The sequence below is a fragment of the Ammospiza nelsoni genome, chromosome 7 (genome assembly GCF_027579445.1).
Source record: "Ammospiza nelsoni isolate bAmmNel1 chromosome 7, bAmmNel1.pri, whole genome shotgun sequence".
Taxonomy (NCBI): Eukaryota; Metazoa; Chordata; class Aves; order Passeriformes; family Passerellidae; genus Ammospiza; species Ammospiza nelsoni.
The window spans coordinates 16,619,701-16,639,932 of record NC_080639.1 but is presented as its reverse complement, the minus strand read 5'-3'; the positions used below and the strand labels follow the sequence as shown (position 1 = coordinate 16,639,932).

The window sequence follows — 20,232 nt, the reverse complement described above, 5'->3', positions numbered from 1 at the left end:
CTTTAGCCAGCACCAGTCCCAAGAGCCAGGCTGCACATCTCTCTGTCAGCACACTACAGGGCTGATCCCATAACACTTTACTGCTGCAAGCAACCCTGCCAAGCTTTCATTTACATCAGGAGCCAGACAGCTCAGGAGAACTAAGAAGAGTGCAAGGACGCACAGAAAAGGTTGGGCTCTTGCAGTCCAATTGCTGTAAGCACACAACAAATGTACATTAATCTAAGATTCAAGCTCATTTAGATTTTTTTACATCCAAACCATTATATGAAGTCTGAAAAACTACTAAGCATTCTTTTATATCTTTAAATCAAGCATAGCTTATGCCCAAATGCTTCCAGAAAATAAGCTGAAAGCCCAACCAAGCCAACCTCTAGACTGCAGATATTCAGCACCATTACATTATAGAGATTCCTAAACTCCATAGTTTGTGTCACATTCAAGCAACAGCAAAAAAAAAAAAAAAAAAAAAAAGCACAGTGGGGAGATGTTACAATTGTTACAAATTTTTTTAAGAAAAAGAAAATCTAGCCATCCTCTCACCCTTTTTGTTATCTGAAATGCACTTGTCCAGAAAGGGAAATCAACACATCCAGTGGAGTCATCTCAGCTGGGAATTCATTATTAAAATTCAGTTATTAGTGATTGCCTATCCTCTTAGCCAATGTCATCTCAATTTCATAGCATAAGCTTCAGACCAGAACACAGTAACTCAGATGACCACTCAATACCAGTCAAATGCCTTGAGGCATCCCTAGATACTTATAGGAGTTGCAGGAGACAGAGAAGGAATGTCCTACCCAAGGGGCTTTCTACATGTGAACCATGGAGACCCCTGCACCACTGGCCTCATCTCTCCCATCTACTTCTCTTTCATGGAAGGCGAAGCTCCATGCTCATGTTTATTCCAGGCCAGGTGCCAGCACAGGTGCACCTAAAGTTAAGATCTCCAAGTCCAAATTAACACTATTCAATCTGTCATTAATGGAAATACACAAACTTCCCAGCTGCTCTAATTCAACATAAGAAGGGTAGTGACATGGCTTGAGCTGATGCCAGGAGCTAAGGAAATACCCAGGCTCTCCAGGGATTCCATTTTGTTTCCTTCAGACAATGATCAAGACCTGGACTAAGCCCCGTGCCAGCTGTTACTAGCAACAGCCCTCAACCCAGCCACAGCCATATCAACCATCTCCACCAATGCCCAGTGATAACACAAGCAGAAACCCGCACACTCTGCCCCACTATAAGAGAAGTCTATTTCTGGAGCCTTAAAAAAAACAAAAACACTGGAACTCTAATGAATTTAGTGGTACTCATACTTGCACCATAATTACAGTGTCTATATATGCACTGTCTAATAATATAAATTCTCATAAAAATTTTGGCTACTCTGCTTCTTCCTACAATCATCAGGATTATGGATTATTCCTGTGTTATGAAAAATAACTTTTGGAACACACGGTAGTAAAAATAAAATAATAACAGCACAGCTGGAGGCACTTTTTCTGCAGCTACAGTCTTTTTTTGTATTTTTTCTTGGGTTGTCCATTATATCTTTGAGCCAGTACAATATATCAGTATGGTTTTCATATAAATTTAAATTAAGAGAAAAAGTAATTCCCAATCATTTGTAATAGCAGCAGAAACATTTCATCTCCCTTATGAGGCTTCCACACAGACCACATGGAAGCGGAACTGCAAGAAGCCAATTTCATCTACTTTGCTTGCAATTTTGAAACAAGAGAAATTTTGGCATCTGCTGCTAACAGTTCAAGTTCACAACCATTTGTAGTCCCCCTTGAGAAGTGTCAGGCAGTAGCTACAAAAATGTTCTGTAGGATCTTGGAGATTTCAGTATAGGTTATGTACAGGTACTTTCATCACTTTTCATGAAGTGTTCTAAGTGTTAATAATGAAATCGGCCAGAGCCTATTAAACACTGTCTGAAGTGACAGCTCTGCTATATTATTACAGTGTTTGCACAGCAATCATTCTGCAGGTTAAGTTATTTTAGGATGAGTGGTGTTTAAATTAAATATAGTCCCCTGTGTTCTTGTTTCATTTAAAGTCTTCCACAGACTGCCTGTCTCAACATTGTGCAGCATCAGTAAGTTTTGCTGAGTCTCATTTGTTTGTTTTGCTTTTACCCCTTAGTATTCTTTTTGTCAGCTGAGATGAAGAATTTGAAAGAGTCCTGCTGTAATATTTCACAGGTTTTCATAGCACAAACCACCACAGAGCATGAATGATGGTGGAAACCAGGCTTAAATAACTTGACCCAAATAGCACACGCAAACACGGCACACCATCTTAGCCAATCTAAGTATCCAACGACTTCTACAAAAGTCAGTGCCACATTGGGCCAAAGTGAACAAGGACAGCAAATCCCAGGTTTGTTCTATCCAGGTCTTTCTCTATAAGCACAGATAACAGAAATACTGTATTTAAGTTCTTTAAGAACAGCTTCCATCTCTGCTATGTTGTTAACATGGCTGTACACAAGTACTTACCTACTTAAGAGCATTTTTCAGAGGCATATTATCTCCTTCAGACAATTTATGGCATTAATGAGATTTAACTAATAGCTTTCTTGAAAAGTGAGTACACTGCTGTAGTTGTGATCCACCTATTTCTCAACAGGGAAATATTTAAAGTTGCAGTCTATACTCCACTTTCCCCAGTGGGTTGAAAACCCATAACAAAGATTAGCAGTGTATCCATTATTAATACTTACTCAAGCACATTTTAATAAACACCACATACATATGCATATAAGTACATACTCTACATCAGCCTCTGAATGCTCATGGCAAGGTATTTCCCAGAGCATACACAGCTCCTGCTATGGCACCAAGTAGATTTACTGTCAGCTGAGAGACAGTCCAATTTGTAGGAGCAGAAAGAGTAAAGAGACCAGCACTGTGAGGCTGCAGAAGAGCAAAGATGGAAACAGAGCAATGAGTTGGATGGAGGTCTGAAGGATGGGCCCTTCCTAAAGACACTGCTGAAGGACAAGCACAGCCCACAGTGGGGGAGGAGGACACAGCCAGTCACAGGGTTTAGTTCAGATTTAACATGAAATAACTATACTAAGGCTGGGGTGAATGAGGGAGAGAGAAGAAGCAGAATACACTAACAATAATTTTTATTACCATGAGAGCTATAACAAGACTAAACCCAATGGAAACAATTAAAAGGATAAAAATCTCTCCCTAACACCTGAAGATACTCCAGCAGTGCAAGGACCACTGCATTCAACTCAGCAAAGTTCAAGTAAGTCAAACCCCAGTACCAGTAGTTTTTCAGAAACAGGACAGACCACAACCAAAATAAACTTACACACAGTCAACACTATAGCACCATATCTATACAGCCATATTAAAAAAAAAAAATTAAAACCAAGCATTTCAAAAGACATTTGCTTAGGAAACAGTTGTGGTATCTTAATGCACTTCAGCCCATACTTTCTCTATCAAAGTTATTCATCATCCAGAACCTGCAGCCTCAGAGACATAAAACCACAATAACTTACCTGCCCATCCTGTGGAAAGGAGCCTACACAAATCTGAGGACAGCTCCATGCTCCCAGCAGCTGCTATACTGCAGCCAAACCCCTGCTCACCCCCAGACACTGGGAAAAGCCCCAGGCCGTGCCCATCCCGACCACTCAGGCTCTGGCACAGCTCCTCACAAACAGCTGGGCACTGGGAGCAGCCCAACCTGCCCCAGCTGGGACCCAGGGCCAGGAGCCACCAAAGGCAGGCACAGAGCCCACACCTGAAGCCCCACAGTGCAATGGCGATTATGCTAAATGTCACACAGGTGGGACCAAGAGCGCTGCAAGTGAGCACAGCTGAAATGGGTAAAGAAAAGTGCTGTGTCACAAGTTTTACTGAGGGAGTAGTTTCAAAGTATATTCTGATTTTTTTTTTTCCCTTTTATGTCAAAATTGAGTGTGTGGATCTCTAAAGTCACAGTATAGAAAGATCATGTGGATGCTCCTGAAGGAGCAGAAGGCAGAAAGGAAAAGGCAGTCCAGGGAATACCAGGTGAGGGACACCAATAACAATGAAGAAACTGAAAAATTTATGGCATTTTAATACATGTTGAATTACCTATTGTATTAAAAAGGCCATTCCTACAATTCAAGATGAATAGTGGATTTTATTCACATCCTTTTTGAAACATTGAACCATGGAAAGCTGGGCTTCGAGTGGTTGGGCAGGAATGACATGAAATTACCAAAACAGCTACTTCACATTTACCTGAATTTGTATTTTCACAATAGTAAGGCTTTTGGAAATCATCTTTAAAAATATTTGTTTTCTGGATGCTCAAAGTAACACCTTAGAATGATTCTGCAGTTCTGAGCAGACAAGATTGTCACTCCTAGAGCTAGACTCCTTTTAGCTGTCATGAGATGAGGTTTCAAATTCCCAGATAACTGAAAATCTTGACACACACCACATGTTCCCAGAGTCTGCCATGCTAGAAACACTGCTGAACATAGTAGTTCCCTCTCAGCTGAGTATTATTTAAGTCATATGTGGATATTTGTAGGGTCAGGGGCCTGGGCTATAAAGAGCTCATGGGATATACTGTAATAAAAATGGGAACTAGCAAATTCTTGCTTGAGTAGCATTTATGAAGATTTATTGTAAAAATATGTAAACATTAAGTAATAAATGTTGTAAAATATCAGAATGTTACAGGCTTTAGCTGCTCTGAGTGAAAACATTTTACCTAACACAGCTTTTAAAATAGCCCATGAATATCCATGCTTTGCCACTGCTTTTGAATTGAATGATCCCTCGAAAGCAGCACCATAAATATTTCCACAAATGAGTGATCTGTTCACACTATATCCCCTAATGCTATCTTATGGCAGAGCAATCAAATAACTCACATGTCACATCACTGCACACAGCAACAATAAGGTGTGCTCTGACTGGGTTTTAGCACATTACTAAGAGCTGCATCACTGGTTGTCTCTGAGGATCTAACCTGCCTTTTTAGAGACATATTTCTTGACAGCCTGTCAAGAAAGGCTGGAGATGCACATTGAAGAAAGAATACCTTTATCATCTCATTTTTTTTAGACATGATGAATTCTAATCTGGGCTGAGTCTCAAAAAGATCTGAACAAAAGGATGAATAGGAAGTAAAAAAAGAGGATTTACAAAGGTGTTTTTATAAAATGAAGTTTTAAAGGTAGAATATGCAAAAGGAAATTTTTATCCATCAGTTATAAAATCTTCTAGTCTAGTCAGTATTTTAAAATATAAGAAATTAATTTGCTGCATTTATACAATTGTTAGCTTTTTTAAAATGCTCTCAAGAGTTTCTTTGGAGACAATGACAATTGTAGCAGCCAGACAAACGCACACACAAGGTTCACTGAAGTTGAGTGACTGAAGAAAATATTTCATGGCTGATGTTCACAAAACTCCAGGTCTCTGCTTGATCTTTCCTGCAATGGGTTCAGGCTGAAAAGGGGGCTTTGGCATGCTTTTGGCATTTTTTGTTCTGTCTGCATTGAGCAGATCAGTCCTGAGGAGAGAGGTGCTGAGCATGTTCACCCTTCCTTCGAGCTTTTGCTCTCCAATGCCCCACTGTCAGTCAGGTTTGATGAAATCAGCAACTTTGCCCTAGAAATGGGCTGCTTTGGGTGCCTACACAGAGGCAAGGAGAGCTTAAAATTGTCCTTGTACCTGGTGTGGCAAGACCAGGGAGGTTTTCCAAGGCTCTGTACCACCAAGTGCTGTGGCACTTGCTGAGTCTACCCAATGTCTGCAGCTCCCTAGTGGGAAGCTCTGTGGGAAACCCGTTATTCTTTTTATTTTCAAGTAACCACTGAAGAAAGCCATGTGGTGGAGATTGATGTCAAATGCCAAAGAGATGAACAAAATCAGTCTGGTCTACACTTGACACCACATCACTTATTGATTTTTTATTTCAAAAATGAATGAAGTAAAACACTGCTTTAATAAGGTTCCTTTTTCAGAAATAAAGAATAAAGCATTCAGAGGCACAAGTAGGGAAATTATGAAGGAAGAGGAGTTAAAGTCCACTTAATGCAGTTTTCCTTATAGAAGCCATTCTTGAGAGAGATGGCCTGGTCTCCCTCCCCTCCTAAAAGGAAAGAAATAGTCCTGCAGGTGGACAGCAAACAAAACTTCAACTAGATCGATTATTTCAGGAGACACACCCTATGCTGAAGTAGCTAACAGTGCTGGCTGACTGACCTCAAAGCCAGTCCTTCCTGTGAGGAAAGACCTTTCCCTTTACGCTGCTGCTGGGGAGTGTCCTCAGGGGCTAGCTCTGCCTGGCAATTAGGAAGCTGACTTTAACATCACAGCATCCAGTGTGATATCTAACTTTGCCCCTGGGTCAACTGGTAGCATCAAGGACATTACCTATTGGCTAACAAATAACAAAAATGAAGTGTGGTTGTAGAAATAATAATACTCATACAACAGCACAAAGACCTATAGGTTGTAGGAAAATTAAGAATACCAGATGTTACTGTTCTTTCCAGTTGCCACGCAACCACAGCCGCCCTGCTATGCTTCACCCTCCTAATCTCCTTAACAGCTAACTCTAAAACAAGTACAATTAATTCCCCAATGAACAAGACAGGACATGACCCAGTCCCATGGTTACAGGAGTACTTTGATTGTTTGTATGTAAACACTGAACAGATACAGCACAAGCACGCAGCGTGGCACAGAGCTGGCATTCTGTACAACAAACACAAGCCATTGTTGCAAACTATGAACTTTCCTGTAGGGCAGGTTTTTACAACTACTCCCAACTCCTATTCCTTCTGCTGCTTAGGAAACACTCTGCCAGCTCTCTGGTGATGCAGGCAGCCTCTTACCCTAGAAACCCAGATAGAAGAGAGTGTGCTGCACTTCAGCTGAGGGGCACATAGAGGCATTAGGACACACAGAGCCCACTTATGCCCTCTGAAAATAGCTTTATGAATAATGATCATATTTTCTCTTTTAAGAGCAATGTCTCAGGTGATCTGCTGTGTTGTGGTTTTAAACAAATAGTTTCTGTACCATATGTATAAAAACATGGTTGATACAGCTGTGCTAAATCAGATCACTTCCATTATCAATAAAATGGATGGTGAACAGTTGCTTCTGCTTCTAACAAATATTTGTGCATGTTTATAGATTTAGAGAAAGTAATAACTACACAAAAATCCCTTTGATTCTGATTTGTTCTCATTTGCACCAGGCTTAGACCCATGATACTAATATTTCTTACATAGCTTCCTGACAGAGTGCAGAGCTGGTGAGCAGCCACAGAAATTATTCAATTAGCACTGAATATAAAGATATCCCAGGGTTTCTGATTCAGCATTTAAGATTGTATTGTAAGAACTATAGATTGTACAAGTGACATGCCAGTTTTTTGCAATGTCTTATTTCACTATATGGGGGAAAATACATGAAAGGGGAAAAAAAGCTGTTCCAATTAATTTTCTATGAATTCAAGCTTGGGGGGAAGCATGTATTTGCATATAAACTGTGTAGCAATAATAATGATGACATTTCATATTTCAGAAATTATAGCTTTCTGATATTTTTAAAGGTGTTCTTAAGTGATAAATACTTCAGTTAAGTATATGATAGATATGCTCTCAAACATTTACAGGTGGTGAAAATTCTCTGTGCATCAGCTGTACTGGAAAGAGCAACATATTTGGCTGTGCAGTAGGGTTGTGTTAAATGCTTTCTTTTTCACACCTCCTGTGAATATCCTGTTCCCTCTCAAAACTTCTCATGATGGATTGCTATTCCTGCTTTCAGCCCACTGCCAGAAGTCACCACATTCTCCCAGTGTAATCAGATTTCCCAGGCCAATGTATCCACTTTTGATATAGAGACCTTGACAGTCCTGCAAAAACCGGGAAAGAATTAAACAGCTACATGTGCCAGGGTCTCATCTTCAGAATACCAAAATGATATGCTGATAAGGCACCAAGAGTACACCCATGCCTGGAACTCTTATTCCAAAGATTTCTACCAAAGGCTTCCAAGGCGTGGTTGGAAATGCAGCATATACCCTGTTGTGTTGGCCAATGAAGAGAAGAGCAGAACTGACTGGTTACTCCCAAAAGTGGATGGTTGCCTGTCAGTTTGGGGCTTTTAAATGGAGGTTGGTAGGAAGCAAGTTAGCATGGGCAGGGATGTTAGAATTTAGTTAGTCAGGGAGCAGCATCTGAACTATGTTGTGTCTAAGTCAAATAGATCTTACCCTTGGCTTCATAGCACAAGTATGTACTTGTCCAAATTATGGTTTCATGAGCTCATCAGGTTTTAGGGTTTGCCAATTTCCCTGCGCTGTTATTCAAAGCAAGGTTCACAGAAAAAAAATCACATGCTGTCTTCATGAAAGCTCTGCATAGCTGTGTTCTAGAGCCAATTCACACTTCAAAGTCAGCCGTGATCATGTTAGGCTATAACTTTTCACAGCAGCAAGCACTGGTGCCATGATTTCCTATTACTGTTTCTCAAGCACATGGAAATGCACAAAGTAATTTTTCAGTGTCATACAAACTAATACCCAAATCAATTAAAACAATATTTTAACATTCTGATTATATACTTAGATTATTAATTGCTAGTCCTGTCCTCCTTATATTTTCCCATCTTCTCATTATCTTGTTATTGTAGTGGATGGAGGATAAGGGAGAAAGACAAACCTGAGTGGTGTTGTAGCCAGAGGGGCATTTAAAATATTGCTCTGCACCTGGGAAACAGGTTTAATTACTGGTGCTCTCAAAATGTTTTAATGTAAACAGGTTTCCTGGTGGATCACATTTGCTTACTGAGAACTATCATCCCCCCAAACACAATCCACTTTATGATGGGGTTTAAAAGGCAGGTATCATAAATTAGAGCAATGAAGCTTTTATGATTAAAGATGTTTCATCTGCTTTTAATGCCTCAAATTATAGAAACTATAACAAGCCTTCCCATTAAAATTTAAATAGGATTAAGAGTCTGAAATTCTCTATAGAGTAGGTGTCATAAGCCTGATTCTTTCTGAGTTGGTACGGAGTACAAAGGAAGAAGGCAGCTCCTACCCTCTTTTGGGCAGTTTGGAATTGGACTGGCTGTTGGTGTGTAGGGGGATAAAATATAAGTAAATAAAGGTAGTATAAAATGTAATTTTACCCCCTAAAGAGTTGCACCTGAGCCAATTATTAAGGCTTAAGTGCAGGCCTGATGTTAACAGGCCACACCTGTAGCCAATAAGAAGAGTATTATAAAAGAGTGGATTGGATGGTTGAGGGGAACTGGAGTCAGTTGGCTACTGCAAGGATAAGGAAGAGGCAATGCCTAGAGGAGCTGCCTATGGGAAGCATCAAGGAGGTACAAAACTCTAGTAATATGGAACCCTTGCAATGTAATGACAATAGAACTCTTGCACTATAATGATAACATTGGTGTGCTTTAAAGAGACTGAGAGTACCCTAAGCTGTACACCAGAGGCAGTGTTTGATGTTGCCAGGCTGGGCTGTGCCTGTGGCTGGTGCTGCTTGCTCTGGAGGCACTACAGCACACTGCCTGCTCTCTGTCCTGCCCCTCCCCTGCGCCCCAGGGCACCTCTGGGACCGGCAGCACACCTCCTTCTGCCTGGTCCAAAAGAGAATCCACCACTAAAATACCTGCACCCAAATTCAGAGAAGATTCTGATTACTCTGTTGTGTTTGATTTATGTAAGCATCTAATCCTATTCGCGTTACTCCTGGTAATAATTCTGAGAGCAGGTTTCATATCAAGCAGTGTTTGTCAAAAGTAGATTTAAAGTCTGTAATTATAACATCTGCTGCCACAGCATATTTATATTCTGCTCATCCATTCAAGATACAGAAACATGGATCTTATTTGACCAAGCACCTTTAGGTAAGGAAGCTCTGCTTTCAGATCTGCATATTACCTCAGAATTTAAAGGGGAAAAAAGTAAAATAAATGAAATTATTTCACGTAGGTGGTACATGAAAGAGGAACCTCAATTCATCTTATAAATTATTCATGGTGAGTTATTCACTTGACTCATATAGAGATAAAGAACGTGATTTTTTTATACTATAAAATCTACTCAGACTTAAAACCTGTATTAATATGAAGTAATGTGTGATTATAGTTGGAGATGTACTTTTAAATAATTCTTGTGAAATTCTACTTTACTAAGGACACTTAATAAGGTGTCTGTTCCTTGGTAAGAGCGCTCACATGGAAAGCATGCAAGTGAAATTAAGAATTCAAGAAAAACTAAAAGTCACACAACTTGATAGACAAAAGTTCTTTCATTCTTTTGAGGGATGAAGCAAACAAGGAAAGTCTAAAACACTCTAAGGGCATTCCTCAAGATTTCTGTTGTGAGACCACAACCTTCTCTGTGTGTACCACAGCAGACTTTAGAAACTGTTTGCATTTTTGGCAATATTTAGTAGTTCAGACTCATAAGATCCTTTTTGCTAAATTATGGAAAGTCAAAACCTGATCCTTCCAGCCTTTAATCATGTTAACAATGGAACTATGAACATTCCCACTGATTTATGACCAGATTTATAGTTCAGGTGAGTGAAAATACATACATACTTGCACATTAGAAGCCTCAGAATCGCAACATGGAACCTTTTAGTCAAACAAGGCCAGTATTTCAGCACTGAAGCACTGCTATCAATCAATGCCCCACTGAAACAGAGCTCTGAATTCAAGACAATCCTTTTCTTAGTAGAAATATCTCCCAGAGCTCCACAACTATAAGAATTTGGAACATTTTCCCCTATATTCATTCATATTTATACCATTTTGGCCTGCTTCAGCATGTTAGGATCAGGACTGAACTTGAAGATACTCTAAGTTTGATTAATACTTCATTTTCTTAGCTGAGATCCAGTGTCATGCATCTTACACTTGACTAAACACCCCTGTATGAGTGAAAACTCATCTCCAATAACTAAAATCCTTCACTGATCAAATATAACTCTGCTAAATGAGAGAAACTGAAGTATTCAACAGCTCCAGAAACCTGTTCACATGTGACAGCACAGACTGGAGAGATGTAATAACAGCTTGCCACTCCCTACCACACACACCAACTAGTTTCCATGATTATCTCATATTTTAGGGTAATTATTAACACTAGGGAAACTGGATAGATGGTGAAGCCATCTAGATGGTGGGATGGGAAATAGCTTTTCTGTAGTAAAGACAGCAGTAAATCCTTTCAAATTTGCAAGATTATTGCCACATTTTATCTTTCCCGGGAAGGTTCTGGCCCACCAACTCAGCAGAGACCAGTGTCATACTTTACTGTCCCTCTGTCCCTGATCCAGTGATCAGGATGTCAATGTAACATTGCTGGGCATGTTATGGGCTCCTCTTGGTCCAGTTTACCAGATCACCATTGCTTCTGTTAACCAGTGTGATTAAGGCCAGTATGAACTTTAGGCATGTGCAGTCACGTTTCATTGCAATAGAAGGATTGTCACTAAGAAGATTGATAAATTGATGCAAAAGAAACCTGATATGCAAAGTTATACCCAGACCTCTTCAACAGGATGTCAGATATTTCATTCAGTTCCCTGTATTTTATTTAGTGATACAAATTTTGATCAAAAGACACCTTTCTGCTTCAACTTACAAATAACTGCAAGATCTAAAATTACCTTTTTTATAATACATTAATATTAATAGGTCTGAATTTCATCCAGAGAATTTAGAGAACTGTTTATTTTCAAGGAAATAGTATAAATCAGTAAGATAATTATCATTAAGTTGTCATTCTATTGTATTAATTTATTACATCATTCATTTCTAGTAGAGGCATAGCTCAGAATCAGAAATTCACCAAGGAGTTTTTATTTTGGGTCCTAAACAGCTGATCTTCTGTCTTTAAACAGTATTTTTGCTTAAAAGTATGCTTTTTAAAATGGTATGTGTTAGAATTGGCAATTAGAAGTTTTAATTATAACGCAGAGTTTTAGCATAATTTGTCTCACCTCACCTTTTTTCTGTCAAGAACACTGCACTTTTTCCCTTTCAGATATATTTCTAATAATTGCTATGAATTGGAAGTACAAATTCTTTTGTGCTTTACTTTCACCTTTCAACTTTTAATCCAAAGAATTAAATGCACTTGCAAAGGATTTTTCCTTCAATAGACACATATTAGAGACAGGCTTAAGCTGCAATGTTTGCATCTGTACCTTCATTTTCTTTATAGGCACGAGGGAAACAACCAATAACCTGTATAATTTTGGAAAAGAAACAACTTCATGACAATTTAGAAGACAATTTCAATCACTTAAAAATAATTTCTTCTAGCAAAGACTACTAAAAGTTTCCTCTCTTGAAATCTGAAATTCAGCAAAGAGATCCATAGCTGATCATCTCCTAATCCAAACAAGGCAAAGCAGAGAGCAGGAAGCTCTGTGCCTCTGGTCTTTTCCTGCAGCTAAGCAGCCACCCTGCTCCTTCTAAAAGTAATCAAAAGGGATTTGGACATTGCTAGCATACAGACATAGAACTGTCATCACAATATTAAAACACAGAAATGAATGTAGAACAATCTGAGAGTGTCTAGCCATGAAAAACCAGCTTTTATCCTTCAGCTAATTACTTCTGGAGAAAATTTTTGATCAAATCTCATTTTTAACCTTGCTGTTAGTTGGTGAATTAGCCTGTTTTTCTCAAGTGGGTGTTGGCTGATAACAATGTCTTATCTAATGTCATACATCTTCAAAGACTTCTATTTTTTAAAAGAAGACTTACATTGGGAAAGAACAGGAGGTGTTTCAAGATGTATGTGTCCCATGATGTGCCTCTCATGGAAATTTTTTTTTATTTATCACTAAAGCAAATATTTGAATGTTCTTCTCAGAAAGGACAGCTTTTTGTAGAACAAATTGTTTCATAAATACCAAGAAAAGTCATTATTTTTGTGTTCTTAACCCAAAACTTCTATATTTTGGGGAGGAAGTAGGGAGGGAGGGGGAGAGGATAGGAGAATACTGATCAGCTAGAAATTGTTACTAGAAAGAAAGAGAATTACTTTTGCTACTGTGAGAGGGACAACAGCAAAATAGCTTTTGCAATGACTTTCTAAATGGATTCATAGTTACAGTGCAGCACTGCACACTGCAAAGTTGTTTCTACACTAAACATCAGCTTGGATATGCTCACATTTTTTGGAGTGAAAACAAGTGTGCATTTTTCTCTAGAGGACTGCATTGTGGCAACATTTGCCTTACAAATGTGACATAGAATTTCATATTCTTTGGGTGCTTGCTGGAAACGGACCCTGTACCATAGGTTTGAAAATTCTTATGTATTAATTGCTGCTTTGTGTTTACACACAGATTAGCAGGCTATCTAGTACTTACATTCTTGCTAAGAAAAATCTTCTGGGAATGTGAAACACAGACTTTGGCAGTTCCTTTACCAGGAGACAGAAATGCAAAAAAATGTGCAAGTTAATCTGCATTTGGTCTGTGTCAAATGTTGGATTGCAAGTGTACATGATGCTTACCCAATTACTGTTCTGTGTGAGGGAAGAGTAGAAGAACAGTGCCAAAACATTGCACAAAATTCAAAGTTAGCAACTTTTTACAGTTAAAAAGGTGTCTTTGAAAGACCTTCCTATAAATTTTATAACTTAAATAAAAACTTAAAAACTTTAAAACTGTGTGGATTATTTAGGGCTTTCTATTATTGCTAAATAAGGACATTTTCTGCATGGTTCTATGCAAACCCCTTGTTCAGAAGAAAAGTTTTGCAAAAGGCAGTAAATAGGCACTTACCTATTGACAGTTTCTTTTGCAGGAGGCAAACCTAGTGAACTCCCATCTTTTTCAAAGAAAATTTCAGTCCTGGATACAGAAATTGTATTAAAAGTTAAGATCCATCTCCTGTAAACTGCAGGTTGTCTGCAAATATCCCCTGAGCCAATGTGTCCTTGGATCCTGCAAAAGAGGACCAGAAGCTTTAATTCATGGTTTATAAATATTGCTCAGGGTACTTGTCTTTTCAGTCCTTCTCTGTAATTTCTTCCTGTGTGAAGTACCAAGAATCAGCTTTTTCCCGCACAAGGATCAGGGTGGACACAGCTTGAGCAGAAATGATGGCTGAACCTGGTAACAAGATGTGGCCCACACCCATGGACTGGAGACAGGCTGAGCACTAAAAGATCTCCCAGCGTTTCAGATGCTGGTCCCTACCATTACCTCAGTGCCTCAATGCCTCTCATCAATTCACTGGTGCACACTGCTCTGGCTGTGACTGCTCAAAAATAGAAACTTAGACCACCACATTCAAATTTCAGAATATTTTTATAACCACAGTGGGTACAGAAACAAGATTTCTTGTATTTTAGTGAGTGCTAAATATGATCCTCTCTATGGTCCACAGCAGAATGATTAAAACACCATTAGAAAACCCAAATATCCATCTCTGTCATATTTGCTGCACTGCTGCTACCTACCCTAACCCTTCCAGTTAAGCTTAGGAAATTGGTTGCAGAATAAACCTATTTTAAAAATTGCCATAAGTTTTATTCTAGTAAAACATTAAACTTTTTGTTGTTGCTGTAACCACAATACAGCATATGAAAGGATATTTTTCTGAGTGACAGCTGAAAATCCATTATCTGTATCATGTGCAGCAGAAATTTCACATCCATGCTCATCACAGCATTAAGGGCCTGAGAAAAATCTATCCAGTTCAGTGACCTATTATCCATGCTATTTGATTGGATGCAGCCAATGCTTTTTCCTCTGAATAAAACTCAGCTTTAAAAATTTTTAAGATTTCTTTACCCTTTTAAGGGAAATACGAAAGATATGCTGTACTATAGTTGTATATCATGCTAAAATGGTATGGTGCAAATCATTCAATATGTATTGAAAAAAAAAAAGAAAAACTGTTTCCCATACATTTAAGGGAACCAGTACTTAATAATGGTAAAACAAATGGAACCTGCAAAGTACTTTAACACCTGAAATAGAAGCATTAAGTTGCACAGTTTTGAAACACAGCAGTACCTGTAGAGACAGAAAGGAACATCGTGGAATTTCAAAAGTCCCTACATATGTTTTCAACCCACCCTTCTGTCAGCATGAATGTCATGATGGACACATATGTCTGCAGCTTTAAATTTTGGTCCCTCTATTCCTTTGTTTGTAACATAATACCTCTGCAGAAAAACAGCCCCAATAAGAAACAGGGCGATTTCTCACACCCTTATTTCAGGATTTCTGCTGCCTTTTTTCCTTCAGTCATTGCTCTGCCTGCATCTGAGCAGGCTCAGTGGGGAGCTGCTCTGTAGGAGCAGAGGGCCAGCCCTGCAAAGCACTCTCACTTTGGCAGCATTATTTGCTCTGTTGTGTGCAGCAGCAGCTTGTCCTCTGACAGGCAGCAACTCTGCAGGTTTTGTTTGCAGGGGGATAGAATATAAATAAATAAAGGTAGTATAGAAAGTAATCTTACCCCCTAAAGAGTTGCAGCTGGGTTCATTATTAAAGATTAGGAGCAGGCCTGACTTAACAGGCCACAGCTGTAGCTGATAATAAGAAGAGTGTTACAAAAGAGTGGATTGGTTGGTTGAGGGAGCTAGAGTTGGTTGGCTACTGTGAGAAGAGGGAAGAGTCAGTGCTTAGAGGAGATGCCTATGAGAAACATCAAGGAGGTATGAAAAACCCTTCCACTAAGGAGACAACAATATGAAACCGTTGTAACATAACATTTTTTGACTGTGGCTACAGGGAAAAGTTCGCAAATAGTGATGGCTTTGACTGAAGTAATATTGGAAGGAGCCCAGTTATTCCTCTTCTTTTCCCTACTGAGACTGGCAGTGTGCACCTCAGGAAAGTGCTGTCCTTGTACAATGCACACAGACTTTGTAGTAGTTATTAGAATACAGAATAAAATTTTGGCAGTGTTCTGTATTGATTATGGATGAACTGCAATGGTATCAGTGAAGCTGCCTTCACTACTGATTGCTTCCCATTGCATAAGATAAGACCATTCACAGTTAACAGCTGTTTCTTCACCTTTCCTCAGAAGCCAGAATTATGGAGGTGCTTGTGTGCCCGCTGAAATCAAACTGGCTGTTAATGACTGCAGTGCTCACAAGAAGCCTACTTTTATATTTAATCTTTTATGGCAATATATACCAATAAGATTTGTACCATTCCACTTAAACTTTCAGCTTTTAAGATACACTTTTCAAACCATGAAACCTATGGATAAATTTTTCAGTGGGTTGGGGTGTACTCAAGAAGAGAATAGCAGGACAAGAAAGACAAACAGGTTGCAAAAGGGATTTAAGGGATGAGAATATCAACAAGGATACAGAATCATAGAAATTCCCTTAAAATTCCCATGTAACATGCTAATAAAGGATATTAAGTACAGAAGTGTCCTGAGGGACAAGACAGATGCAAATATTAAGAATGAAGTAGTAGCTAACCTTCAGGTTTTGGATTAGCATGTGCTATGATTCAAGAAAGTCCATGGAAGCCCATCAACAACAGTCACTACTCCTTTCCTTTGTCCAGGTCCACACAGCAAAGAACAACTTAATACTCAGGCTAAGAGGCTTAAGTATTGACTTTTACATAATTTTACTGCTTTTCTGTCACCAGGGCTACAGCTATGACTATTGCTACTACTGGTAAAGAAATAAAAGTTCAGCTTTTGCTGAGTGCTTTGAAGTATTTAGGCAGACAATGCAACTGAACACAAAAATAATCATTAGTTTCTGCCAGGGAATGCAACAGAAAAATCTAACACAATTCAAGGTCAACATTTTATAAACAGATTATATAATATTTGTTGGGTATGACAGAAGAATGGAATGGTAAAGCAGAAAGTCAGAAGCGACTGCCATAAAACATCTTTGTTCAGTTAAAGAGCAATTTGTGATTGGAATGTAATCAATACTGGAATAGAATTATTTTTATTTATCCCATAGAGAAGAAGAAAAAGTAAGTTCAGGTAAGAAAACTGTAAAATTATTTTTCTTTACTGATGGTATTTAATGCTTTTTGTAACTAAATGCAGAGCACTTGGGAGTTCACCACCACTATCATATTCATTTTATAGACACTGAAATTGAGATACATGATCAGAACAAGTAGGTTACAAAAAATATATATCCAAGAAATTGCCAACACCAAAGAACAGACTGTGGAGCCAGCAGGCAAGTGGATATAAAGAAGAGAGGGAGTGCACATGTACGCCATACTAAGCACCCACACAGTTGCTATTTGTCTATTATCTTCCACACATAATGATCTCTCTTAAAGCAAAAAGGTAGCCATACAATCTCTATCTGATTCTTATTGCACATAATTGTTTTCCTGCATTTGATAAAACAGATTGAAATTACTGATGCATTCTCAGATTGTTTCTCTGGCCTATTTTATCAAATGCGTTGGCTAAATCTGTGTCAAGTGGCAATTTTGCCTGGTTGGACTTACTGTGACTGTCAGACATTTAGGCCATTTCACCAGTGTCTCCATAAGTAAGGAACACTGTTCCAAAGTCCCAAATAGCTGACAAGTGCACAAAAGGTATATTTTCAGTTCAGCAAACTTGCTATCATCACTTCTGTTTTTTGTTTATTATGCAAACCCAGTGGCATTCAGTATTTCTGTACAATTGATAATTGCTAATTATGGAAGAAAATGTTATCTGATTGTCAACCATGGAATCAAATGAATTGAAAATATTCCATCAAGCATTTAACAAAAGTGTAGAAAAAGCAGACTAAAAATAACAATGAATGTGTTCTTTGTGTTGAAAGATCATTGGCAGAAGTAAATCACACAAAATTCAGATACTTATTGCTTAATCATCTCACATTTCATTAACCACAGCTGCCAATTGTCTTGTGCAATGTGAATTGCTTTTCCTAATGAAAAAAAAATTGTAGGCTAGAAATCAGTTTCACTAAGATGCAGTGTTAGAATGCAAATATTAATTTCTGAATTAATTCATGACAGAGGGCTTGGCCAACCTGAGCTAATCACACCCCTGGGGTCCTCTAATCCTCTAAAGCTGATTATCTCATGATTGTCACACCCACTGGGAGTTGCCTTTGTCATTAGCAAATTCAAAACTGTAGTTTAAAAAAAATACAACTTGTTTTGATGCTAAGGTTGGATAGTGAATAGCAGCTCCAGCTCTAATCCTTTGGCTGCCTGACAGGAGGAAATGTACTCTGGTATGTTTTGTTGCTCCCTCAAAATTGCTAGGATTGAGGAAGAATGATCAGCTACAAAGTCAGGAGGCAAGATTATATACTGATAAGACAGGTTTATTCCCCCAAACTTAAAGCAGATACCAGTAATAAACACATGCTATCATCTTTTTTTTCCCCATTCATTATTTTCTGAGTTTGTTTTGAAGGCAAATTAGCATCAAGATGAAGCTATTTGTGCAACAAAAATCATGAATATGGTTGTACAAGACACATCTCATGATGTCCTCGACAAAATCTGTACTCTATCAAGACTGTACAACCTGCAGGTGGAGTAGATAAATTCACAGAATGCATTTGAAACAACTGGAAGTGAACAGGTGACATCTGTCTCCAGCATGTACTTCTTCAATTTATTTACTAGACTACATCAGTAGAGAACTGAAGTCAAAGATTAAAGCACACTGCTGGGGCATTTACCCATACACAGCCCCATTGTGAAGGAGTTTCTCCATGTGAGATAATTTTAGTTGTGTTCTGTGAAACTCATGATGTACAAACACTATAAAATTTGAATCTGTGTCAAGCTGCAAAATTGTGTAGGGAGGGTATGATTTCAATTATTCATCACAGTTGTTCAATTTGCATTGTTTTCGTGCCCGCATTTCCAAGCTGTTGGAATTTGTTTGATACATTAGCTGTCTAACCACTGTATTTAAGTGCAGGATAGTGGCTTACCACTCCCTAATCCAAACACTACTTGTGTCTCATTTGAACTGTTTACATTTCTTATAATGACTCTGTATTTGTGGGATTCTTTTTTCCTCACTGTTTGTTTTAAATAAAAATAGAATAATTGTAGGTGGGCAGAGGTGTGCCCTCAGTTGCAGGTATGGGATATGCTAGAATGTAAAATCTATTATTTTTGCAGCTGGTATATGAGAACACTGCTGGTACTGCTTTGAAATTCTCAGAAATGCTAGTATGACATATTTATTTTGAATGTATACATACATTTAAGGTCTCACTCAGCTGTCGTGTCCAACCTATACTGCAATATGGAGTGAGTCTGCTTATGAGATTCACACTTATCTCCTGAAGATTGCATAGGAGATTTGAGACTCCTTCTGCATGAAAGCTTGCAAGGTGCAATAAAATGTGTATTGTGTGGAAACATGTGACGTGATCTGCAATGTGCATAGCATGGCTCATGATGTTCCAGCAATATAAAGAAGTGCATGATCTGCTGTAAAAGTGTAATTGTGCGTGCTTTACAATTAATTTTGCACGCAACCTGAAATTTAGGCTACTAAATTGGTGTTCTTTCTTGAATGAGCTGAGAAATTTTTATCAGGCAAGTTAAAATCTATTCTGCCTCACACCCTGATGATCTGTTCTCTGTCTACTGGCACTGCATGCATGCTGCTACTCCTGTGAACATTTGTACTTCCCTCAGGTGTGCTGCAGGGCCTGTCCTCAATGGTCCACATTGGATATGCATGCTGAGAAATCCAGGCCGCACAATGAGAAATTTGCACTGGATTTGGTGAAGGCACCACTTCTGTCTCCCACAAGATACTCCACATATATGTACTATGAAATTTTCATTGTAAAAATGACATCAAATTTTACCAAAACAAAGGTAGCACTGTAGTAAAATTGTGCTAAATACAGAAAGACACACATGCACATGCAGAAAATAAGGTCTTGAAGATACTACAGAATTTTACCAAAACTCTACCTACAGAGGTGGCAAGATTTTTTTCCTCAAATCTTCCTGATTCTGCATGAAATTGGAAATGTTGTTTCACATAAAATATTTCAGGTATATTTTTGTTATAAACTTTTAATGGACTTGATAATCATAATTAAAGTTTTATAAATTGAGTTTATTCTGAAAAAAATTACTATTATAATTTCAAAACCAGTGCTGCCAATCTCCCCAAGTCTTTTTATACATGATATTTTCATGCAGCCCCAGCTCCCTCTTGCAAACAC

At 38.5% G+C, this 20,232-nt stretch overlaps 1 long non-coding RNA gene across 1 annotated transcript; it reads left to right on the top strand.

Moving 5' to 3' along the window:
• Positions 1-9,859: 9,859 nt before the first annotated feature.
• Positions 9,860-12,580, top strand: LOC132075824 (uncharacterized). The gene is made up of 3 exons (XR_009418829.1): positions 9,860-9,929; positions 10,015-10,061; positions 12,259-12,580. It is a non-coding gene; the product is annotated as an uncharacterized LOC132075824 (long non-coding RNA).
• The last annotated feature ends 7,652 nt before the right edge of the window (positions 12,581-20,232 follow it).